A 27,801-nucleotide genomic window follows, 5' to 3' on the forward strand; every position below is an offset into this window, starting at 1 on the left:
CGGTGGCCAGGACACTGCCACCAGGAGTGCCCACTGATGGAGTTGGATCAGGTGTTATGTGTCGCTGGGGTCCCAACACCTTCCCCCGGTCCAGGAGGGACATACAATGATTCAGTAAGGTCAGGCGCCAAGGGGTACATGCTATGGTGGACTTGGGATGCATGCAGACCTTGGTCCACCAAACCCCGGTTCAACCCAGGGTGTTGTTGGAGGCAACGTTGGTGGAGGTTAGGTGTATGCATGGTGACATGCATGGAAATTAAGTATGAGGACAAAACACATAGACTTAACACTGTGTTTAGTTCCCACCTGATATAGCCTTTAATTCTAGGGACAGAGTGCCTGGAGTATAGTATGTTACTGGTGCAATGTATGGGGAGTGTCTGATGGTGCGTTCAGAGCCCTATTGGTTACCTGAACTGACATAATTTGTAATGATTGGGGCCAGACTGTATTAAGTGAATCATGACACTCATACAGAGAGGAACACACCCAGTTGTTAGTGGCAAAAAGCCACCTGGAAATGATTTTCCAGGCAGCTTATTATGACCCAATGGCAGGGCACGTGGGATATGATAAAACTCCGGAGTGAATAATAGCCTAGTTTTATCGGCTGGGCATGTGCAGGGGTGTGCACAAATGGTGAGTGTCCTGCCCAGAATGTTAGGTAATTAAACAGCCAGCCATTCTGAGAGTGACTTTGTGCCCGTTAAATTTTCAGGTTTTTCCTTTTAAACAAATTTAAAGTGAAACAACACAAAACACTGCAAACCACAACACAATTAAATATAAATTAAAATATGAAAAAGAAGATGCACATTCTCTGTCATATGGGCCTGCATGAATAAACTTTCTGAATCCTTTATCATCCACAACTGTAAATAGTTGTGGATGATTACTATACCTTTCTAATGTGACGTTGTTGTCCCTGGCTCTCTTTCTCTCTCTCTCCCTCCCGCTCTGTTCCTGTGCTACTGAGTGTAACTACCGCCCCTCCCCCCTCTGCCCAGCGCAAAGCACAAGGCTCGCGTGCGGAGTGAAGCGGAAAAAAAGGTGCGAGAGAGAGAGAGAGAGAGAGAGAGAGAAAGGGAAAAAAAACCAACAACGGCTGGCGTCGTTCACTTCAAAGATCTGGCTCTAAGAGCCATTTCGCCAACGACACATCACTACTAGATTGTTCTACATTGCTGTTTGTGCTGATAGCTTTTCACTGCTCAGAAGTGAGTGTGCTTGTACACTCTGTATTTACACTGTGCCTAAGATGGAAATATGAAGAATATGATGGGACTCTGCAGGGAAATGGAGAGCAGAACATCTAAATGTCACCTGTGGACTCAGCCTGACCCCTCATGAAAATATTATGTCCCAGCAGTACAAGCTAGCTACTGTTTTTAGTAAGCAAATGTGCTATTCACAAATAAAGCTTGAAGCAGCTTAGGTTATTAGAACCAGCACTGAGCCTTGTTACAGTTTTACATAGTGTTAGAGCAATGGCTGCAACCTACACCCTTTAATCTCATGACTAAAATGCTGTCTGTCCAGATGTTACCAAATAGGTTTTTGAGTTAAATTAATTGGGACAAGGTGATTACAAAGATTGTTTTCAGTTCTCTCATTCCTTATATTACTGAACTCTGCCAAGAGAAAGAGTAGAGATGAGACTATTGATTTAAGTTCATTTGTTTTAATGAAGAATAAAACAAAACAAAATAATGAAGTTTTACCTGTGTGCTGTGGTATTGGAGTGATAATGGGGTAAGCAGCAATATATCTGATAATGGTGCAGGTGGAGGTGAGTCTGCAAGGAGTTGTACTGATCTCTGTTGCCTCAACTGTATTTTTGTCTTGGCCACAACCTTTGAAAATGATAGTGAAGCTGGTTTAATCGCAGGAACAAGCAGTTAACAAATATATCTAGACTCAATAATAATAATAACAACAACAACTATAACCATACAACATGTATCGAAGTATGAGAAACACAGAACTAACATTTTGCAATTTATCACACAATATGAATTTGCTAGATCTGAAAAGATCATAGTCAACAGATTAAATGAAAAATTAAGTAACCAAACAGTAATACAGTTGCCTTTCATTGTTCATATATAGCATTAACAGTAATGTTACTCACTTGAGTTTCTGATGAGACTGAAGCACAGATGACACTTTCCTCTAAATTCCTGATGTATTAAATATTGATTGAAGAACAGAAATTTGTTGCTTCCAGCTGTACAGGACAGTCGGGTTTAACGTTAATGAATGTTCTCTCTGTTGTTGTCAGGGTGGAGGACTGGTTTTACCTGAAATCCATGACTGGGAGGAGAGGAGGAGGAGCTGCTGTTTCTGTTTTCTCAACTTTTGATATTACATTCACATGCTTTTAAATCATACATGTAGATATAATTAACTTTTTGGGACAAATGGCAGATAAACTCTCAGGTGTACTTATGTTTTTTTTCCCTTTGAGAGCATTGCTGACACTTTGCTTTAAATTCCCCATTAACAACACTACTGCTACAGGAAGACCAGGCCTTTTACAGGTTATTTTATTAAATTCAGGCAGTACAGTTGTGAGCATGCAACAGACAGTGAGTCTAAACTAAAGAATGTTCTCTTTTTTTATCCTAGTGGGTGAAAATCATTTGACGTTCAAAACAGGAGGGAAGCTGGGCCTGTGTTTCTTAGACTTTTAGTTTTACAATCAAATCATTTCACATCGCACAGTTAAAAAAAAAAAACAAAACAGTGAATAGGACACAATTGACCACTTTGGTGATATTAAACTTGTTATAGCTAGACTGCCCCTAACCTGTGGAACAAACTGTCCTAACTGTGATGTACTAAAATCCTTTGAGGATATGAGTGTAATATTTAAAGAAATTAGGTCACTGCTGAACTGTATATAACCATCATCCTTAACATTACATTAATTATCATTTCATCAAAGTGTTTATTGAAGCTGCTGGCATTATGTTATAAGTTATATTATAGGGGTTATCATAATCAAATATTAACATGTTTATTACAGGTGCAGTTATAACTACTTTAAAATGATTGAGTTAATATATATATATCATAACTCAGAGCCTGAGTATATGGTTACAGTAAAATAGTAGCTGAGCAAAGGCCTGAATGTATTCAGCTTCTTGTGGTATTTGAGTTTGCTTAGTTACAGGTGACGAAAGGATGTCCAGTCCATGGGGACCTCAAAGGCCTGAGATCTTCACCATATTTGGATGGATGGGGAACTTCTGTGTCTGCAGTTATCTCTTAAAATACATGGATGTTTTGTACATGCAAATTATGTGCTTGTAAACGCAAGAAGGGGCGTTACAATACCCTGATGTTATAAAAGCAATCTAGAGTGTATTTTGGGTAGAGATGTACAACTGATGTTTTGCAGTTTGCACCTCTCCACGCTGCGTGCATTCATTAAAATCAATTGTTTGACCGACCTCTTCTGGACCATTATTGTTTTACTCTCGTCCTCAATTTCGAACCCGTAACATTTGGTGCATTGGCCGAGGGTTGAGGGGGAGAAAGTTGGAGGTTGAGACCGAGAGGGTCCAAGGTGCTCAAACGGGCAGACGCCAGTCAGTGGTCGAAGTGAGTGGACATAAGCCGGCTTATCTAAAGGTAAGGCACTACCTGTTGAATTATTTCCAAACTGTGCCAGATTGACGATTACAAAATTGAAAGTCTACTCACTGAAAATTACTGGTAAAGGTCTGTTTTGATTTTGGTGAAAATCTCATGAGAATTGAAGTTGAACTAATGATAATGTAAGGTTAAGTGACAGTACTGATTAAAGGAAATGCAGTTGGACTGCTAAGGAAAGAGAATTTAAAGTAGTTGGACTACTGAATAGGAATAGGTAAAAGTAACGGAAATAGGAAAAGGACAAGTTAAAGTAGTTGGACTACTGAATTTAGGATATAGGTCATTTGAAATCTGTATATGGTCATACAGTTATAATTGAATATAAAGCTGGGCTTGGACATCAGTAAAGTCGGTTTGGTGGTTTCATAGGATGTCTTTAAAAACATAATTAAATTTATGTAGAACGGAACTGTGGGATGTTCTAAGAAGCGCATTTCTCGGAGGTGACGCTCCAAATTTCCTGGGGACGCTTGGGATTTTCCTTTGGAAGGGATAGTCCGATTGGCGATCGTGGAGAACTTGGGAACCTCCAAAATAGCTAGTGGTTGGACCACTTTACCGTTTGGAACGGTACTTGCGCTTTTTTGGGTAGCAAAGGTTGGACCTTGGGCGTTGGACGCTTCTAAATTGACTTAGGAACTTTAGCAATTAGACCAGATACAGGTTGGACCTGATACTGTCATTGATTATCAAAAACTTGGAGTTTGTCCCTTGGAGGGTTAATTCAAATTTTGTCTAAATTATGTAGGTTGTGCAATTTAAGGCCTTGTAAATATTATTTAATTTATCAGACGTCTCTGTGTTATAATTTCTATGTTTGTATATAGGCTCTGTCTGCCACGGGCGCTGCAGCAGGCTGGTTATTTTGAGAGTGTGTCTGTGTCTATGTAAATGAGATGCCTGTGACTTATTTAGAGTGACATTTCCTGTTTACTAATGAGTGGCTAATGACTGACTGCAGAGCCTGGGTGAAGGACGACGTATATTGGTGCTTTAAGGGAAGAATTGCTTTTATTTCTACTTTGTTGGCATTACGGTTGTTAAATACGATGATTACTTTATGATAGATGTCTGTCTCATTTTGCATGTGTGCGATTGGCTTTCAAATGTAGTTTTGTAATGTAACCTGTACACTCCATGGAGGAAATAGACCATGGAGTTTTGGAAGACGATAGCAGAGATATGACTGGCTTTACGTTTAGTCTTGTGTTGACTCCAATAACGGATGGTCAGACAGGGCTGGTTGAAACAGAGGTGCGTGTGCTGTGAGAAGGATTAGAGGTTTCAATTGTTCTTATTTCATTTGCTCTTTCTGAGTTTGAAAAGCATGCCTGTAAAATACCCTTAGGAAAGCGTATTTTGAGTGATTTTAACTGTGTGAATGCTGTCAGTATTTGATTTGAGTGACTCTGTGTGATTTGTACCAAATAGTAAATAAGTAATAATAACACTAGGGAGGTTTATAGTAGAATGAGTGAAAAGTGGGAGGTTGAGAGAAAAGGCAGTGTGTGTGAGACGATTATGAGAGTATTGGGTGAATGATGTCACAAAAACTGACAAATGCAAAAAAAACTTGGAATATTTAAAAGGGTGTGCATGAAATAAGGGTGTATTGTTTTTAGACTAAGACTTAGTAAAACTAAAGAGGGTTTGTAGACTGTAAATATGAAAAAACAAGGGTTTGATTAATTTGTAGAAACAGGAAAGAGAAACAGGAAATACTGTGCTGCTGTGTGTGTGAGAGGAAGGTGTGTGTGTGACTGATGATGTCAGGGGATCACCCAGAGAAATAGGCAGACGAGTTAAATTCTAAGAAGATGAAGCGAATGCATGTTTTAAGAAAAGTAATAAAGTAATAAAATTATATTAATTACAGGTTTTAGAAAAGAGACAGACCGAGAGAAATAAATACATGGACTAACAAGTACATTAATGAAGTGAAAACGCACGTACACAAACTGTTACATGTGAAATTATTGTTGGAAAGTTTAATACACACATGAAATAAAGAAAGCAGTTTACACTCCTTTAATTTCCAGAACCAGTGTGTCCCCCAGACCTGATAACACCCTTGCCCAGTTGGCCCCCGTATCAGGCGAGCATGGAAGGCTGGACAGCCCATGACGGGTAAGATCCCACCTCGAAACCCTGGGACAACCTAAGGCAAGGCGCAGTCACGATTGCTTGAACCTAAGTCCCGGAGTGACTTTGGAGTCACTGGAGGAGACGGGACTTCAACGGGTAAAGCCGCTGGGTACAGGCGAAGGGGAAATGCCACTAACAATGACCAGTGATGAGCCAGAGAGAGAAAACACACCCTGTCAAAAGGAGTCTGAAACACTGCAAAAGAAACATTTATAAGATCACAAAGATCACAAAGAAACATTTATAAAAATCACACATACAAACAGAAAATGCACTAACCTTACAGAGATAAGCTCATGAAGATTACTGCATAGATAGTGATTAAAACCTGGCTAAGAACATAAACATATGTAATTAAATGAGCTTGCTAATTTCATGAGTGTTAAAATAGTGTGAATGTTGAAGAAAATACACTTAAAACACACTTGGATAAAATAGAGTTGTGGAATAACTCAAACGAAGCTGTATGACAAGGGAGTGAGTTATGGAAAAAACAAAACAAAAAAAAACAAAAAAAAAACAAAAGAGAAGTGATTAGAGTAGTTTAAAAAGGGTGACTTAGGAGCGCTGTTGCACTGATTGATAAAAGCAAGTGATTAGTATAGAAAGAAAATGAAAATAATTGAATACTGTGATAAGGTTTAAACATGTATTTATCTTGTGACTGAGTATGAAAATTAGTTGGAGAGCTAATGTGAGTGATGACAGAGGAGCTTGCTGTGTGTGTGTGATTGAGGCCTTCAAGGAGAAGTAGACGGTTCAGAGGTGCAAATTTGATTAAGAGGTTTATAAATTAGTGTTGACACATGGTTATAACGTGTTTATATCTTAGGCTGAATGTGAGTTTGGTAAAGTGCTTAAAGGGGGATATTGTGTACGAAACGGTGTAGCTTTTTACGTTTTGGGTGTGTTCTATGGGTGAAATTTAAGATTGTTGAAGATTTTTGAGGTTGTTGCTTTATTTTTAAAGAGGGAGTTTTAATAAACATGGACATGTTTAAGGGGTTTTGTAACAGTGCACTTATAAAGAAAAAACCTGCCAGGTGATTTTGTTTTGTACTTTGATGAGCTAATACTCAGCTCTCTTTTTTTCTCATTTTTGTTCTAAGCAGGCCTGCAAAAGACAACAATGAATAACGGCGCCGACAATAGTCTCAGGAAAACAAAAAGTAAGGTGACCTTTTCCGAATTACAATGGGTCAGATTGTGGGTCCCTGTCTAAGAGGATTGCAGCGAGCCAATCCAGTCCAAACGTATAAAGAACTATTTTACTAGAAACAACTAAAAAGAAAATAAATGAATACCGACTGGACACTGACAAAAGACTGGACTAAGGTTGGACACATGACTGATAATTGTTATGTTTTAAGTTTTGTTTTATAACACAGGTTGGATCATAAGTGGAGAAAGTGAGTATAAAAGGTGATGTTCTGGTTAACACACAGGCTTTTGTTTATAGGACGTTTCAAGGATGCAGGCTGTGGATGGAGCCAAGAAGGGATTTTGACATGATGATTAATTTGATTTCATTCCTTAAACACAGGTTTGAAGGCCCGGAGCAACTATACCTAGTATGATATGATTAACTTTTCTTTTAATTCCCTAACCTGAGTGAAGGATTTTGAGTTTGTAACACATGAGATGTGTCACAAAAAGGGGGGTCTTAATATATGCGATTAGCTACATGAAATGTGCTCTTTCAGGGTTACTAAGCAAATGTCTACGTGACCTTTACCTAACAACCTTTGTGATGATAAACTTGTTTACCGACTTGCTCTTTTGTAGAACATACAGACTTAGAAAAGGGGAACTTCAGCTCTGAGTTTTGAGAATAACTCTGTTAAGTTGACAGGAAACACGTTGGAACAGCCATATAGGGCAAATGTATTAGAGCTTGTAATTAAATGTGGGACTTGAAAAGAGGAAGCAAATTTGGTACAGGACGTACTTGAGATGATCAGATGAGAGAAGGAGAAGGTCAGGAATACTTTAAAGTAAGATTGAGAAATTAAATGGGGTAAAAGGGGGTGTAGCTTCAGGGCAGTTCACAGCCCGGCGTAAACGCAAGGTGCTGTCACACAGCTTAAGTTATTTGGTTGATTTATTTTATGACAGAATAATAAGGAAATATTAAAAATATACAACACGTTGAGAAGATCTCTTTTGTTATATTTTAGTGTTTAACATGAAAGATGCCTCTCTGGAGCTTCTCTCCTGATGCTACCCCACCAAAAGACGCTTATCCATAGAGACTATGTCAGCTCCCAAACAGACAACAACAAACCAAGACTAGCAATAAACAATCTAAATATAAATAATAATAAATAAAGAACAATACAGAATCCAGATCTGAACCGAAGAATAAAATAGTGAAATGTGGATTATTAAATATTAAGTATTTCTCTTAAAAAGTCTCTGTTAGCTGACGCCAAGCGGTCGCAGCAGATGGCTGCCCGTACCTGAGCATGGTTCTGCCGGAGGTTTCTTCCTGTTAAAAGGGAGTTTTTCCTTCACACTGTTGCCAAAGTGCTTGCTCAATAGGGGGTCACAAGATTGGTGGGTTTTTCTCTGTATATATGAAGCCCCTTGAGGCAATTTTTGTTGTGATTTGGCGCTAAATAAATAAAATTAAATGGGAATGTATTGAAGTAAACTTAAATGTCATAAACTAGGAATTAGTTCATTTCTCAGGGGAGAAATGAAAAAACGGGGACTGGTGTTAGGAATAAAAGCTATATTTTTAATATGAACCTGCCCATTATCTTTTTTTATGTACTTTAATAATGAAGGCTGGCTTGTAGAGCAAGGCCACCTTTTACTCACAAACAAGTGCTCAGCCAGGCTGAAAAACAGGAAGCTTTAGTGCACAAGGCATATTAATAGATATAGACACAAAAAGAGGAACTCCCCATATAAACAACGTTCAAAACTGTGTGAAGTATAAAGTACCGAAATAACACTATATAAGTCACAGCTGATGATTATAATGTTAGAGAGCTCTTGCAACTGGCGTCTGAGCTGTGCAGAGGTCGCTCTTAAGACAGGTACTTATGTAGGTTAACATAAGGTTGAGCCCAACAGAAGCAAGGCACCCCAAATGTGCACAGCATGCAGCAAGGGTGGCCAAAATAATATAGGAAACAGCACATGTAGGGAGAGAACACTCACTAAAAGTTCTGACTACACATAGTGTGGTGGCTTATGTGAATTTGCAGGTTTTAATTATGGCATCATTAGCACAACAGAGACTGAGTAAAGTTTTAGATGCTCGAAATCTGACACTTACACATGAAGGAATCAATATGGCAGATGTAATGGGATTAGGAGGACCTAATTACTGTACTAAGAAAGCAGAACTTGAAGGGAAAGTCAGGGAAGATTTAAAAACAGGACCTGTTGGGATTGGGGATTTAGAGATTTTTATTGCTACTATATAATGTGCCTTATGATGACTGCATTAATAACAGGTTGTACAGTATAATTTTAATAGTATTGAATATGTTTGTGATAACAGTGATGTCTCTATTTGCAGGTTGAGTTAAGACACAATGCATAACTGTGCTTGTTTAGAGTTGATGTTCCGTCCAAAGGGTTTTAAGCTTCACGGGTGAGAGTGTCCAGGTGATACATGTTGAGGGAAGATGAGAACATAGCAGGTTAACTGCATGCACGCTTACAAACACACATGATTTAAATATAGGCCAGGCCGAAGGCCTGGACTTTATGTAGCTTTTAAACATACAGCTCCTAACTTGCAGGAATGGCGTGGAGTGTAATGAATGAATGCAAAACATGCTTACAGACACAAACATGATACAGAGTTATTTTACAGGGTAAAGGTGGAACACATGTTGCTTTGTTTCTGCTTAGCAACTGCTGAGGTAAAAGGTGTTAAAGATGAATATGCAATAAGTGAACAGGAAATGTGTGAGGGTGAGCCGGGTGAAACAAAATGTTGTAGAAACTTGTCTAACTGGTATTAACAGTAACTTTTGTATGTTATGTATATGCTTGAAGCAAACAGAGGAGTAAATGATGATAGAAAATTTTGAAGTGTGTTTTCTAGCGGAGATTTAGGCTGACATAGGGATGGTGTATATTTTACCCGGGGTGTTTTTAATAGAACTAAAAGCGTTGCTCACACACATAAAGAGTATTGAGATTAAGTAAAGTTAATATAATGGATAGAGCCCAGAAAATGATATTGTCAACCAACTTTGAATAATTAAAGGAACATTAGATGAACAAAGTAGGTTAGTGAGGTGTAGCAGAGAGAGGCTGTTTGTTTTTTATCCCTTACAGGAGAAGATTTCCACTAGAGAGGGACCCAGAAAAGGAGCAGAGACCACTTAAGCATCAAGTGTTTTTAAGTGGGAGCTGGTGTTTTATTACTGGACCACCTAGAGGACATGAGGTGGTTTTCTGATTTGCTGAGTCAGAGGACGGCTAGAGAGGGTCAGAGCGAAGGAAGTGGACCTGGGAATGGTGGTTTCGGGGCCCATGATGCCATTAATGGATGTAGAGGTGACAGAGTGGGTCGAGGAGTGACACAAGGAAATGGTGTGGTGATGTCTCTGGAGAGACATCAAGAGAGGGAATTGTAATATTTAAAGAAATTAGGTCACTGCTGAACTGTATATAACCATCATCCTTAACATTACATTAATTATCATTTCATCAAAGTGTTTATTGAAGCTGCTGGCATTATGTTATAAGTTATATTATAGGGGTTATCATAATCAAATATTAACATGTTTATTACAGGTGCAGTTATAACTACTTTAAAATGATTGAGTTAATATATATATATCATAACTCAGAGCCTGAGTATATGGTTACAGTAAAATAGTAGCTGAGCAAAGGCCTGAATGTATTCAGCTTCTTGTGGTATTTGAGTTTGCTTAGTTACAGGTGACGAAAGGATGTCCAGTCCATGGGGACCTCAAAGGCCTGAGATCTTCACCATATTTGGATGGATGGGGAACTTCTGTGTCTGCAGTTATCTCTTAAAATACATGGATGTTTTGTACATGCAAATTATGTGCTTGTAAACGCAAGAAGGGGCGTTACAATACCCTGATGTTATAAAAGCAATCTAGAGTGTATTTTGGGTAGAGATGTACAACTGATGTTTTGCAGTTTGCACCTCTCCACGCTGCGTGCATTCATTAAAATCAATTGTTTGACCGACCTCTTCTGGACCATTATTGTTTTACTCTCGTCCTCAATTTCGAACCCGTAACATGAGGAAGTGGAGTCACATTACTCTCTGAATGTATTTATCTGATCATCAGTTGAACTTTAGACTCCTGGTGCCTGGCTTATCTCACTTCCTCTCACAAACAGTATGCTAGTATTTGCGCACACTGACCAAAACACACTCTAGGACACTGTTGGTGTTACATTGGTGTTCTTCATCATTTTAAAGGTGGCTGCAGAAATCCACTTTAGTTTCTTCCCATTTGTCTGTGTATTTTTTCAGTCATCCAGGTCATGGTAATTTAAGGAGCTTGGAAAGAAAACTGAATGTGAAAGAGTTTTTAACAGGAACAAAAGCAAAGTAATATTCCCTTTTGTCTTCACCTACTTGTGGGTGCAATCAGGTGACTGTCTAGTCTAGTGGTTCCCAAAGACACTGCTAGCATAGTGGACAGGTTTTTGACAGGGCTGCCACAGAAACGCAAAGCAAAAGATGAAGTGTCAAAAGATTTTATTATGTTTATGCTTAAAAGTACATTTCATTATCTAGATGTGTTTGCTCTTTTAGTATTCAGCTTAAATAGAGAAGTTATGAAACCAGCTGTGCAAGCTCAACAGGAAGCCAAGACGCAGCACAATTCTGTGTTTTTTCTTTTCCTGTACATTTCTGAGAAACATGTTATGCTTGAGTATAAATAAAGGCTGACAACTGCTGCAGGGTGTGAGTCTCCCTTGAGCTCTCACCCGTGTACACGTTAACTTGCAAACCTGTCTGAGTAAATGGTAAATGGCCTGTATTTATATAGCGCTTTACTAGTCCCTAAGGACCCCAAAGCGCTTTACATATCCAGTCATCCACCCATTCACACACTGGTGATGGCAAGCTAGGTTGTAGCCACAGCCACCCTGGGGCGTACTGACAGAGGCGAGGCTGCCGGACACTGGCGCCACCAGGCCCTCTGACCACCACCAGTAGGCAACGGGTGAAGTGTCTTGCCCAAGGACACAACGACTGAGACTGTCCAAGTCGGGGCTCGAACCGGCAACCTTCCGATTACAAGGCGAACTCCCAACTCTTGAGCCACAATCGCCCCAGTGTCATTTATTCCAACCTGAGTTGCATTACAGGAAAACTCCTGACATGAAGCATCACCAAATATGCTTCCAAACCAACTTCCTTCCAAGCCAAAAACTAGAAAATGTGATGAAGGTTGGGGTGGTTGAAGCTGTGTCAGCTGTCACAGGGTGATAGACGAGGTACAGCCCAGACAGGAGGATGATTGTCCTGATGAAGGTGACACAGCTGCTGAAATGTCAGGCAGATGCTGGATAGATGAACTTAAATCACTTTTTTTTCAGTCGGTAGCTTAAATGTTACACATAAAGTGCCACAGTGTATTATAAAATGTGTAAATAAATAATAATCTTAATAAGGAATATATAGCAACAGTAGCTATAAAATCACCAATATGAAAACACGACCCCAGTCTGTATGTGGTGGCTTACACAGTTACACTATGAGTTCAAATCCTTTACACATCTATAAAGTCAGTCGGTTCACTGAAGCTGCTGAATGATAAAATGCAGTTTTAGATGTTTTTTATTATTTTGTATATTAACATCATACTGTGTTTTTTCTGTGCCAGGACTCAGAGATTTAGGCGTCGACTCTCTGCAGGTGTTCCTGGTGTCCAGTTTTAAGCTGTACGACTTCTCTCTCTTACACGAGACCTTAGACAGAGACCTTCCTGAACACAAAAGACATGCTCTGCTGCGTGCCATGCCCAACATGCCCAACAATACGCCGATCTGCGTGCCGTCATCGTTTCTCCGCTGTCTTTATCACCGGCCACCTGCCCAGGCCTCAGAGGGTCTTTGCCGCCTTTGTTCCTGGCCTCCTCCAAAGCCCCCAGAGGGGTCCCATCTCCTTGTTGTCAGCAGCCACCAGAAAGGTTTTGCGTCAGCCACAAAGAATAACTCTACTTTTGCTACCTTGTCACACACACGCACGGACTCACGCACGCACGCGCACACAACTGATGTCAATGGGTTCAAGGGCAATATGCACAAACACAGAGGAGTATTTCCCAGCCTGACAGTTCACAGGCTCTAGGAATAAATTCAAATCTCACAAGTCCCTTGGATTTGTTCAAGTCTCTGCAGAATCCTGCTTGTAGTGCTCTGTGCACTCTCGTCTTTGGAGCAGAGACCATTCTTAACCACTCACAGCTACAGGACACGTACCGGTATGTGTCCCTGCTCTTTATTGATTTAGAGGGTTGTTCTTGTGATTCTGTGTCATTAATTAAACACACACACACACACACACACGCTCTCACACACACCTGGCGTAAGACATGGTAAGATTCTGAGTTTGTGCAGTGTGGGGCTGGAAAAAAAATTCTATTTATATTTGTTGGGTCTAAAACGTAAACCCCGCTGACTCAGAGACCGATCCGTGTGAACAAAGCAAGACCACACAGCGCTCTTTGTCTTTTTTGAGGCAAGAGATGTCCGGACAGGGTCTCAGAGTTGTAAGCTCTTCACCTGATCTCAGCCAACTTCGAGCCTGACTTGTTGTCTCTTTTATTGACAACAGCAGTTATAAAAACATCTCGTTAGTTATGTGACAGTTAAGGCACGCGTACGTGAGCAAGTGAGTGTGTGACGTTTCCTATCACACCACATATGGCGTGACCTTTCAATGAACCAACAAAGCAGAAGTGAGCGGTATAGCTAAACGTATAAAACAGGAACTTCTGGTTTCTTATGTGCAATGGAAAATTCAAAAAACTGAATGATAAAACTCAATATGCAAAAAACATTTTATCAGCACACGTGCAAGCAATGATTCTGTGACTTTCCCGTCAATCTTTATGGTTTGATGGGAAATTGGTTAAATGATTGCTCAGCTTATGTCTGGATGACAGCAGATAATTCTGATGAAAATGAAACTGACCCCGTAACTAAGCACGTTGCAGCTGAGTCGAGGGTTAATAAAAATCGGTTCAAAGGGAGGACTAAATGCCAAAAGAGAGAGATGTTTTTTAAAAAATGAACAGTTCAAGTATCTCAGTGTTTAAGGAGAGAAGGCAATAACAGCAGCGGAGGCTCTAAAAAGAGACGGCTGCTTCACCGATGACCTGGGCTACTTAGAGCTGGTTAACATCAACGACAAACGAGTTATTTATGACAGATTATTCTTAATCCTCTTCATCCAGACTCACTGAGTACAGTGAGTCCGGGTTCATCTGCTGTAGATATGCAGTTTGTCAGTGAAGATATCACTGTGATCTGACTGAATGGTTACCGCCCTGTCATCCAAACTATGATAAGACTCTACATTGTACTTATACAGCTGGCTGTAAAACCAGGCTTTAAGCATTCAGTGTTTACTGTAGCTGATACTAAAACTTAAATTGCTCTTACTGTTCATCATTAACTGACTGCAACATCTTGGGATGTTTTTTACATCTGCTTTCTGCTTTAAAATTTAAAATTACATAACTGATATCAATGGTTCGTGGGCATTATGCACAAACACTCTTGCTCTCAATGCAATATTTAACAAAGGCAAAACAATATATATGTACTGAGTCACAGTCAGCTGCACATTCATCTTTCACAGCGATCAGAATAAATTTGATTTTGTTTTACAGATAAAACCTGTTAATAACGTAGAGGAGCTACTGAATAATTGCTGTGATGCTCTTTCACATTGTGTGTAATCAGCTGTTTTTCATCTAAATTTATCTGAACTTGCATTTTCTTTGTGATTTAGTAAAATGATTAAACAGTTTTTGTGTTCACTGCCCCCCAGTGGTCAGAATCAGGAACTACACAACACAACTGATATAAACTGTTTATAACCATCAGCCATGTTAATAATAAAATGCTGTTTATAAACATATTAGCATTAGTGTAAGTGTGTTTGATTTGACAGAAATGGCAGGAATGTACTTCACAGACACTCTGGTAAAAGGTGGATGCTGATGGAGCAGCGATATAAATCCTGAGAGGCTGATCAGGAAGTGGAAGCAGGTGTGCTGATCGTTGAGGAAGATCAGCTGATCGTCTGGCAGGTAAACAGTGTTTGGGTCTGACTGCAGTTCTTAATCTAACATTCAGTTGTGATTCTGTGCGCACACACAAAATATAACTCACTAAATAAAACCAATAAGAGAGGAATCCTTGACAGGAAAACTGAAGCTTTCTCATGTTTCATGTTTTCTAATCTGATCTCAAACATCAAGAACACAAAAGGTGGAGGAAACTTTTCTTTATTCTTATTCCTGTTTCCAGATGGACATCTGCCCCGACTCCAAATGGAAAGTCCCATTATAAACATGCATCTAACAAGCTGCTTATTTTCATCTTTACTCTCCAAGATCAGCCAAATAAGCAACAAACTTGGGACGTGTATCATGTCAGCTTGTTTATATATAAGGAAAAAGTTATATGCAAAACACTGAGTCAGACCAAAAGTGAATACATCAACACAACATCAACACAAGTATTGTTCACCCACAGACAGACTTCAACCAGCAAACATCATGTCAGGAAGAAAGCTGAACATCAGAGAGTCTGAGGGGAGGACGAGCATTTTTAAACCACTGATCAGGAAGGAAAAACTCTCAGCAGTGGCTCACATATATCAGCATCTCACAGTGGATGATGGAGAAAGAAAAACCCTGTTAATGATTAGTTGTAACAAACTGCGATGACGAAGAGAACGATGTCACATTTTGTCAGAGCTCTGAGTTCAGGAGCTAAAAGCAGAACCAGAAAGTAGACAGGAAAAGGTTTGACCACAAATTTATTTCTTCTTCTAGGTCTGAAATTTCAATTGTTAAATGCTAAAAAGTGTTTACATTATTTCCTGAAATGAGTCAAAGGCAACGAACCCAATCATTAAAAACAAGAACCCTAAAATAAGCAGTTCATTCATAAAAACATTTTAAAGCACCGCTATAAAAGAGAGTTCAAGTCCTTTGGTGTTCAGACTAAAGGCAGGAAACTCAGTGAGGTATAAATGAATATTTCCATTTTTAATGTTTGTTTGTTTGAGTTTCTTCCTCATTTTGTTTAATTATCACTGGAGGATGATGAGCGTTTAGATCTTTATGTAATATTTGAGTTTTGCTTCTTCTACATTATTCAGTGCAGCTGAAGTTTGCATTTGTGGGTTTAGTTCCTCGTTTTGAATTTACTGTTTCTAAGTTCATTCCTATTAGTTCGACTGATTATTCAGGATGTTATATGTGAGCTGTCCACTCCTGGACGAGAGGGAAAACTGCTGCACTCTTCCAGACATAGAGTGATATGGAACACCAAACGACCCACAGCTCAGAGAAACACTGGTTTTCCTCCAGTTTACAGCTCGTCTAAAAATGGTGAAATTCGTGAGGATTGCTTGTTTTTAACAATACCACACTGAGGTGGTCAAACTCAGAGCCCTTCTAAACACCCTCTCAGCATCATCGGCGAGCTCACTGAGGAAAAACTGCAGAGCTCGACTGGTTATAGTGAAAGAGAAACCAGCTGTCAGCAGGGATCCAAACAGTGGAATGAATCTGCACACGTTATCTGCTCCCATTATTTTAGCTGTGCTTGGAAGTGTCATCAACTCATCCAGGATAAGATCTGTAGTTATGGTGTTTGTGGCCAGCAGTGAATTGATGACAGCGCACAGATCAGTGTAGGAGACACCTGTGATGGCAGCAAGTCTCTTCAGAGATGGGCTGTCAAGAGCAAACCCATTTACATAAGCTGTGACGGCAGCCTTTAAGGTGCTGTCAACCAGAGAAGAAATCCCCAGAGGAGCTGTACGTACAGCTGCAGACAGAGTAGCATAGAGTGTTATTTGGGCCTGAAAAACTTCTTTCTTCTTCTTGATGATGTTGCATATATCAGACAGCAGGACATCTCTCTGGTGTTCAGGAAGTTCTCTCTCTAAGGTCTCATGTAACAGAGGGAAGTCGTACAGGTTGAGCTCAAAGCTGGACACCAGGAAGACCTGCGGAGACTCGATGGCTAAATCTCTGAGTCCTGCGTCACAGAAGAAACACACGGTGTGAAGATTAAATGAGAAATGCAGACTAACACATCTGAATGTGGATTTCTTTGTGTGCTGCAGCCTGGTGTAACTTCTGGTAATGCTTGGAGAAACTGTGTCAGTAACTGATGCCACGGCCTGCTTACACCAACACATCCTTTCACCTCTCAGCCGTGAAAGGCTGATGGCGGATTGTCGTCATCTCGGCGAGAACGACGTGACGTTGGATTTTCAGATGGACACCATAGACGCATCTAGTAAAAACCTCAGACGAGTACAAATCTCAGTGACCTTAACCTCAAGCTGAAGGTCAGAAGTCAACCTTTCTAAAAGTCTTGTAAAGATGATAACACAAGAAGGAAGTCAACTGGGACTTTCACATTTATTCCAGAGGTGCATCTACTCAGAGGCTGCAGGGTCACCAGTGTTTTTAAATCAGATACTGCAGTTTTACATGATGTGTTGCTGAATGTTTTATGTTTTTGTGAAACATCTTGCAAAACTAACTGAAATAATTTCTATGTTACTCAAAGGTTGAATGAAAATACAGTTTAGTCATTAGTATGCAGTCACTGTGGTGACGTTTACTGTGATGCACTATTGTGGCCTGGTGCAGAGCAGCTGTGCTGTTCATGGTCAATGTTAGGGGGAGGATTAGATTAGATTTATTCATCTACATCTTCCTTTTATAGTAATTAAACTGTCTACAGGGGAGAAATGAACCACATGGCATATAAAATGTGTGCTTATATATTGTTGTATTTAGTTAGCTCCATCTTAAGAGCAATCTACTCATACAGTGAGTTATTATGTGATTATTACTGTGATCCTTCTCTTCACGCTGCATCACTACACCTGATACATATATTTAAATTCTAAATGTCCATTGATATGAACATTCTCACTACCAGATTGGACAATATTCAGATTCCAGACCTCTATTCTACCCCTGATGATCTGTTGTTGTATTATAATAATTGTTTACTCAATGTCTCCTGTAAAAACTCACTGTTTTCTTCGCTCGCTCTGCTCGCTGGTTCACCTCTGACCTCTGAGCATTGAAGGCCAAAGCTCGGCAGCTAGAGCGTAGATAAATCTCACATCACTGGTCTCACCCGTTCTGCCTGTTTCCATCTACGTAATATTAACAGATTACGTCCTTCTCTTTCCACCCAGTCTACGTCCATTCTTGTCCACAGTCTCGTTTCCTCCCACAGTGAATATTGTAATTCTCTCTTGCATGGTCTCCCCCCAAAATCCCTCCATAAGCTTCAACTGGTTCAAAACTCTGCTGCTTGCATTATCACCAGAACCCCTCCTACCAGCACATCACCCCAGTTCTCCAGGAACTTCACTGGCTCCCTGTGAAAATCCGGATAGTATACAAGCTTCTTCTGCTCACCTTCAAGGCCTTCATAACCTCGCTCCTCCTCACCTTTCTGAGCTGTTAAGCACCACCTCTTCCACCCGCTCACTTGGAGCTTCTTCTTCTATCCAGCTTGCTGTGCCATCTTTCTGCCTCAGCACCATGGGAAGCAGAGCTTTCAGCTGCTCTGCTCCCAGGCTGTAGAGCTCTTTGCCCCCAGATATAAGAAACACTGATTCTCTCCCCCAGTTTAAAACTCAACTCAGAACCATCTGTTCAAATCTGCATATTCACTGTAAACCTATTGTTTGATTATGTTACTTTGTGCTTTTGTTTTCTTATTTTTCATCATTGTTATTGTTTTATTATGTGTTTTATTCTATTGTCAAGTGTCCTTGGGTGTCTTGAAAAGCACTTTCAAATAAAATGTATTATTATTATTATTATTATTATTAAATGGAAATGATGTTTAGGGTGAAACAAACATAATAACTCTAATCTGCAGAGAAGAACAAAGAAAAGAAGAAGCTTACCTTGGATGCAGTTCTTCCTGATGGTTGAAAGCGTCCTCTCCATGTTGAACTCTCTCCGGGTTCTTTTCTCAGCTCGTATATCTTTGTCAACCTTTGACCGAAGAAAGTAGAACTTTTTCTTCATCTTCTGAATCTCCTGAGCGAGTTTTACATCATTTTCTCTGAAGCGAGAGTCTGAGATGATGATGAAGAAGTCAAACTTCTCAAATCCAACAAGCTTCAGGTACTCATCAGCTGGAAATCTGGTAGTGCCGATTCCAGGGAGATCCCACAAGATAACAGTGGGATACTGGTTTCCACAACACCAGTGGGTGCAGCGCCCTCATCTTCATCACCGATGCCTCTGAAAGCATTAATAAAAGTAGATTTCCCAGAACCCGACTCTCCTGTGATGGCAACATTTAGCGGCGTATTCCTTTGCTTTAATCTTCTTTGAATTCTTGCAGCTGCTGCACCAAAGTCAGTGTTTTCCAGGTCTGCTTTAACTCCAGCAGTTTCTCCTGGACGTGACTCCATGCTCATCCTGGAGAAAAAAAGTGTAAAAATCGCATATATCAAAGATCAGGACACTGTTGAATAATCTTACAATTTACTTCAAATTCTTCATTTTCATCTTAGCTACTTTCGGTCACTGTCTTTATTCAGAAAAGGCCGCCACAGTGGGGAGCTCCCCACGTTTGATTTAGCAGGTTTATCATCAGCTGTCCTTCCTGATGCAACCCAAAAAGGATTTACAGTGGATAGAAAAAGTGTACACACTGCCGTTAAAATGGTTTTGTGATGTTAAAACTGAGATCACAATGAATTTCTTTGGGAGGGAGAAACATCAGACTTTTTTCATTTTCACTGTTGTCCCATATTTTCTGAACTTTTTAATTTATGTTATCAGAGGTGTTAACGGCCTGAAACCTATTTTTTGATGACAACATTCTTTGCTTTGCTCCACCCAAATGTGGTTGAAAGTTGAGGATGTGGTTGGGGTGTAAATACCACATGTACTCAGCTCCCTAATTTCTGGAAAAATACAAAGACACAGTTTTAAATCAAATAACTGACATGAGATTAAAAATCAGACTTTCAGCTTTAATTTCAGGCATTTCTGCATTAACTGTTTATGAATTACAGACAGTTTTTATTCACCGTCCTCCATCTTCAGAGGGTCAGAATTTGATGGCCACACGAGGCCTGTTCCCTCTAAAACTGCTGAATAAATACGTCACATTAGCCGGTCTGATTAACAGGAAGATTAAACTCTGTTCTTTGTTTTCTTCTAGATCACAGATCAACTTCTGGCTGATTCCAGATTAACTGCTGTTCAATTGCCTGGTGAGGCTGAAACAGATGTGCCTTCATTTGTTTTTGTTTTTTTAAAGAGGAAATGAACACTGTGAATATTTCATCTTTAAAAATCCGTCTGTTTTCTTGTGAGTATGACACAACAGCAAACAGCTGCTGCAGTGTTTATGATAAAAGAGCTTCAAGCTTAACTGAAGAACAACTAAACAGCCAGTTTACACTCCTGAAATAATCTTGGATGTGTGTTTAGTAAACTGAAAATAATTGATTCACTCTGTCAGCGGTAGAGACACTGAGTGGATTTAATATCCGGTGTCTGCTTTGGTTGTAGGATGACTATCCTCGCTGATCACTGCAGAACAATTAGGGCAACAAGAGCATCTCCCAACAGCTTTATTACCGCTGCCGTGATTCTGAACAGGCAGTCAGGGGACGACCACCGTTACACCGGAAACTCTTTTTAATAAAACAATAACAATAATAAACGTTTGAAATGTATTCTGGGATATCTGACAGCGTCCAGTCCTCGCAGGTACAAACACACCTGGACGTGCCCTCGGTAGACGGGGCGGAGCAAGAGCACTGAGCACGAAGAAGAAGATACAGAGGGCCATAGGCGAGTTTATCAGAGTGCCCCGAAAATAACTGTTAGGTATTAATAGTAATAATAATCGAGTATTTTAGTATTATATTGTGGAAGCTTTCCACTGACGACACACAGGATAAAATGAAAACTTGCTTCATGTCCAGTGTTGTCGGTGTCGTGGCGTCACTGCCTTGCACGCAGAGGCTGGTTTGTCATTAATAAACTAAAAAAAAATACTTTTATTGCTGCCGCAATTTCATGATGTAAACCGGTGATTCAGATTTAAAACACACTTTAACTGAAATACAGAAAATGTTTAAACTGTTCTGATAATGTAGAGACATTGCTGTTACTCCCCTCGAGTCTTAATAAAGCTCAACTTGTTCTTTGCTTTTAAACTGACATTTATTTCGGACAGGAGGATTCTTCGACATGCCTTAACATGTAATGATGTCCAACCACAGCCGATACAATGCCGTCAGAACTAAAAAGAAATACAAACTTAAATGAATATTCTTAATAAAGCCCTTAAGCATTATATAAAACGAAACATTCCAACAAAACGATCAATAAAATACACATTACACTTTACACGGCGGTAATTGCACTAGAATATCACGCAATACTAGCGTATTTACATACAACGATAATAAACAAAAAAAAACATTTACCTCATTGGCCTCACTCAAAGGGAATAAAACTTTAATCCTTACGTCGTGAGGTAGTGCAAAAAAGGCACTCCTTTATTTATCTTACTGTAGACGTGCAAACCTCGTGGCTCGTCTCTGAGTGTGCGAACCAAAAAATACCCTCTTAGCAACAACAGACGGAACTATAGAAAAGGTTCCTATCTAATTGCACAGTTAGCACAAATACACATTTAAACATATAAATCTGATGAACAAAACATGAATTACTATTTATTTATTATTTCTTAATATTTCAACTACTAATTGTTTCAACATTAAATCCAGTAAAATGAACTTAAATGCGAGAGTTGCCTTTGACGGCAGCTACATTGCTGTGCAGTGGCGGTCCTAGCCTGTTTGGCGCGCCACCTCCCCCCAGACACACACACACATAAAAAACATATTAAGGATTTTACATTAACATAAAACTGTTGTCGAAATTCACCAGAGAAACACATACACACACAAAGAGAGGGAGAGTACATATTGTATGCAAACGGCTACCAAACAGCCATTATAATTCGTCATACAATGAGAACAGGACAAATCAACAATTGACAATGACTAATTAATATTAAAATCTGTAATATAATGTAATGTTTGGAGTTTAGTCTGTTACTGTTACTATTTTTACAATTTCTTCTTGGACCAACTGTAACCCACATAATTTCCTCAGGGATTAATAAAGTATTCTGATTCTGATTGTTTCAGGATGACCTGCCATTATCCAATAACACATCTGCTTACCTGCATCTTTTGCTCGTTTCTCCTCCTCTTTTTTTCTCTTTCTTCTAAACTGAGCACCTGATGGCTTTGAACTTTTCTTGTCCATCTTGGTTTTAATTTTGCACTCCAATATGAACACAAATCCCCCAACCAGAGGATCACCACAACATAACCTAATAGACCTACACCTTAGTTCACAGATTCACTTTATGTAGGGTTTATTTCTGGGATTTCACACAACCCAGGATTCAAATCATGAATACATAATGGGCTTGGATTGACAACATTATGAACCCCTTTCCACGGGTTGTGTGTGAGACATTAAATCATCAAAATATAAATTATAAATTTTAAATTGTTATTGATTCCTTGACCCCTGGTCCTAAAGTGTATATTTATTTTCTTACTCTTCTTATATTTATTGTTTGTTTACTTGCACTGCTGTAACTGGAGCCTCGTCGTCTCGTCTCTCTATATACTGGACTCTATGTAGCGGAGATAACGATAAGGTTTACTTTGACTTCAGCAGCGAGCAGGCGCACCGAGGGCTCTCGCGCTCTCCTGCTCACTTTTCGTGTACAGAATTTCGAAAAAACATCGGTGCAAATTATAAGTCTGTATCATAATATCTGGTGTTTTCGTGTTTGTTGGGTTGTTTTTATTTTGATTTATTTTGCGAGTTGGTTATTAGATGATGCTCCAGCCGGCCAGAGAATCCCCTGCCATGCCGCCCCCCACCATGATGCCGCCCCGGGCAACCGCCCGTGTCGCTCGTATCAAAAACCGCTACTGTTGCTGTGAGTCAGGAAGGGTCAGAAACGTTTGTTAATATAGCTCGAATATTAGAAAATATAAGCGACCTTTAACCTTCTGATCCACCAGTCTGCTGGGATATCAGGAGCTGACAGCTGATGTACTTTATTATTTCAGTTTGCTAAAATGTTTTGTTTTAGCAAAAGACAAACTGATATGGATCAGTTTGTCTTTTATTTACTGTAACATTTAACTTTTGGGTGACGGCACAGAGAGAGGAGGACAGAGAGGGAGAGAGCAGGATGAAGACAGCAGAGAGGAACAGGTGAGACTGGACGTGCGATCACATTCACCAAAAATGATAAAGCTTCTGTTTGAACACACTGACTGAATATGGTTTCAAATAACAGCAGTGTGGTGTCCTGTTGCTGATCCATCACATCGCTATTTTTATAATTATTATAAGATTATATTTTTGTCATTTTTCACCATTTCTAATTCAAGTTGAATGAGGAGGATGGTGAGAGAGAGGACAATGAGCTTGTAGAGGAAGAACGAGGGAGCAACAGTAAAGTTGGCTGAAAAGCAAAATCATTAATCACAAAGTGATTTTTCATGTGTTTCATGGATGCTTTTCCTGCTTTTTAGTAGCACACTTAAAAAATGTTAATGGACATTGTAAAGAGGCCACATTAATGTGACTGGTAGCATTCAGGATGGCTCCCACTACACTCATGTGACAGACTGCAAATGTATTCTCATGAAATTAGGATACACGATGCTCCGTGCTGAGTCAGCGTAAGGGAGGGTTTGTATGAATTCACAAACTTTAATATAAAACAGCTGTTACCAGTTTGCTTCATGTACAGGTCTGTGGAGTGACAGGTTGATTTTACAGTGTCTGCTTTAAGTGCTTGATGATTTGGTGGACTTCCTCTTTGTGATTAAGAGACTGAAAGTGTGTTGTGGTTGTTTCTCATCTGCTTTGCTTCACATGGTTCTTTAACTTCTTTAGTGACTAAGCCTTTGCCTCAGGGTTGATAACTAAAGGCTCCACCCTAAAATGGATGGATTAGAGTGGATGAGGGCACACTACTGACAGTTTCTTTCTCGACTTTGGTTCTGCACCCATGCTTCAAGCTTTCCAGCTGCACTCCAACACTCCGCTCCGGCCTCACTAAATCACAAAGGAAGAGAGAGAGCTCATTAACGAAACACCACACACCTGTCCCACCAACCACCGCTTACTCATGAAAGACATCATGAGATATTTAAAATCCTCCACTTGGGAATTTGTTCCTGACCCAAAGTGGGGAGTTGACCTGTTTCCAACTGAGGACCTTGGATTTGGTCTCTGAGGTGCTGATTCTCTCCCAGCTGTGTCACACTTGGCTGCAAACTGCTCCAGTGTTAGAGCCAGACACCATCCTCCCCTTGGCTGCACCTTAAATCTCTGTCCATAAAAACTATGATGATGAGGACCAAGCACTTACTGTGGTTGTACGGGGGTCTACAGGCCAGACCCGCCCTGATCCTGAAGCACCCCTGACAGGATGACCTGAGGCTCGTGGTCGAATGCCTTCTACTGGTTCACAACAGACATTTAGACTGGTTGGACAAACTCTGACGCACCCTCAAATATCATTGAAAAGGTAAAAGGTAAAAAGCCTCCTTTCCAGGACCAGGACGAAAAACGACATAGTTCCTCCAGTATCCGACATCTGAATGAACGACAGACTCCCCTCTGCAGTAAACTGGCATAGACAATCAAGGAGGCTGAGAAGCACAATCCCCCTGAAGTTCGAGCCCAATCTCTTCTTGAAGAGAGGAAACCCCACACCAGTCAGCCAATCCAGAAGCACTGTCCATCCAGCTGGCTAATAAAAACCACACCTCATCTCCTGATGATTTACCTGTCCAACCTTACACGAGTGTTTCTAACATTTCCTGTCTTTGTCAGCACAGGAACCACCTGAGGATTCAGCCTGAAGACTCTCTGCAGTGAGACGGCCTCTGACCCTCAGACTCATCTACATGAGTGTATTTGAAACATATTTTAATAAACCAAACATTTTGCTTCCCAATGGTCCAGTATTTGTTTCTAAAAGAACCCTGGAAAAGTTCAAATGTCGTGCTTGGATGTAGGTTTCATTTACACATTTGTTGTTTGTCTGAATCCAAAGCTGAGACTGTTCTTCCTAAATTAAGCCATTAATCATTTTTATCCTCTTGGTGCCAGAGGATAGACACTCTACATTAGAGAATTAATTGTCACAAGTAATTGCAAGATAAAAGACAACATTCATAAATCAAATACATTTATATGTGAAAAATGACATAAACATATAGATTAATACCATAAAGTCTCTTATAATAAAGAGTGTCGTGGTCCCAGGGGTGAAAGGAGCATTAGGAGCTGTAACCCTGAAACTGTCATGGTCCTCCTGTGCTTCCCCGCCCTTCAGTCTTTCTCACTGGGCGTTTATCAATATGCGTACTTGTGCGTACTTGCGTTCTCGTGTACTCGTGATACGTCATCAGTCGGAGACCAAGTACTGTTCCAATTCGAAGTACGCATCAAGCCGAGAACGCGAAAAAGTCCCGGATGTGTTCTCGCTCCGCCCGTTTTATCGAGCATGCATCGGTGTGGACTTGGGACAGCTATATATCCCAGAATGCATTTCGTCCAGAACAGCGGACTCCCGGCACATCGTTTTCAAACCCCCCCCGCCCGCGGTCTTTTCACTACTCAGGTTAAAGAAACCCCAGCAGCTGTCTATTGTATTAAATGTCCACTAAAATAAAAACAAAAGCGTTCCAACATCTCACCTGCTTGTTTTTATTAAGGTATGTACACGTATGTACATGTACACTATTTTTATTATTAGAGGTTTCACTACTGAGGTTAACAATGATATATAAGTCACTTAGATCACTTCTAAATGTTAATGTTTGGTTTATTTGAGTGCAATAATCTTTCTGGCACCGTTGTATTTTTCACTCTGTTGTATATAGCATTTGTATTCTATTTTTATCCTATTGTATATTTTATTCTATTTTATTCTACTGTATATAGTATTCTATTTTTATTCTATTCTGTACAGTTGTGTACTGTATTTATTCTTATTTTATTTTATTCTAATTGTCCTTCATAACTTTTGCACTGTCCACTTCCTGTTGTGACAAAACAAATTTCCCACGTGTGGGACTAATAAAGGTTATCTTATCTTATCTTATCTTATCTTATTTTATTTGTTCCTGAGTAAACCGGTTTGGCTGTGATTAAAGTTAAGCTTCATAACATGTTACTCACAGTTAAATTAAGAGGGGACGGCAGTAAAAACTCCGGACCTGTGACATCATCAAGTACGCTGGTGTTCCAATAGAGATTGACAGACCACGTGACTTTCGCGCATTGCATGCCGGAAACCCGTGGCAAAACAATCAAAGTACCGCATCAAATGCACGCATTTGCAGCACCACAAAACGTTCATTCGCCGGTTTCAATACCTTCTTGCTTTTTCTTTGCCCCCCAAAAGAGGAATGTACAAAACGAAGGAGAACAATGCCGGACCGTACAAAGACAGACTCGACGAAAAGGCAAAGAAAAGGTACGAGGAAAAAAATCAAAGGAGTGAAAGGGTCAGACCCTTAGGAGCACACAGAGTGGACAAAAGACGTCAGCGTGCTGCCCAACTTTCACCACGCTCAGATTTATAATTATACGGTTCTTGGAGCGAGTGCATACACTCATGAAGTTTTTAGTAACTTCAGGTCACTGCAACAAGCCCAGGTACAGTTTACCGACGGATGGGTACAGGACCTTGAAATGCACCGTGTAGAATGAAAGACCATCGTACGAACAAAGGTAAGTTTACCTCACAAATCGTCTTCATAAATACACATTCGTTAACCGTTTATTAATAGGACCTTTGAGCTCAACGGTAATTAATTAGTAGTGGAAATAATTTCTAGTACGCATTACAGAAATGTAGCAGTGACAATAATATTGTATGTTGTAACCGTACTGGGCAATTAGTGATACAAAAAACTGTTTTATCCTGTGAATAAAAGTATATGTTTTTGTCAATGTACCATGGTAATAACAGAAGCGAAACGCAATATTCTGTCAGGACAATTCACTATTTATGCACAATAAACAAAGGAGCATAGCGCGACAGTTTCTGTTCAGCGCCAGACTTGCTTGTAACCTATATCACCAATTATGTTAAGAAAAATGACGTATTAACTACTACAAAACACTGACCTTTGTGGGAATGCTTGGAGCAGACTAACATGTGAGCTGGAGTGTTCTGGGACATTATATTTGGTCTTTGAATGGCTGCAATCCAGGCCATCCGTCGGCTCTTTTTTACTTCGGAAACATGGCTTGAACAATTTCTCTTCAACGACGTAATCCGATAACAACCGATCTCTTTACCCATCGGCTTCCCGTGGCTGTCATGCGACCGGCTATTGCAGTTAATAATACAACAGCTTCTTGCCATTTTTTGTTTCTTTTTATCGCTGTGTAACTGATTTCAATTGAAAGCCTGCTTGCGCTAGTACCTCTTGCCACAGATACCCACAATCCTTTGCGGTTTTACCCCTCAATGACGTCACATTTTCAATCTCTATTGTACAAATCGCGAGTCCGTGTTCGCGTTCTCGGCGAGTCCGTACTCCCGTGCGTTCTCGGCCAGTACGTACTTGCCGAGAACGCGAGTACGTACTCGCGTACTTGAGAATTGAGAAACGGCCTCTGTATCTGTGTGAATGTGTGTGGGCAG

General features: G+C 40.0%; 1 pseudogene; it reads right to left on the minus strand.

Moving 5' to 3' along the window:
* Positions 1 to 15,302: 15,302 nt before the first annotated feature.
* Positions 15,303 to 21,623, minus strand: LOC134644116 (interferon-inducible GTPase 5-like; annotated as a pseudogene).
* Positions 21,624 to 27,801: the final 6,178 nt, after the last annotated feature.

This window comes from Pelmatolapia mariae, linkage group LG16_19 (assembly GCF_036321145.2).
Source record: "Pelmatolapia mariae isolate MD_Pm_ZW linkage group LG16_19, Pm_UMD_F_2, whole genome shotgun sequence".
Taxonomy (NCBI): domain Eukaryota; kingdom Metazoa; phylum Chordata; class Actinopteri; order Cichliformes; family Cichlidae; genus Pelmatolapia; species Pelmatolapia mariae.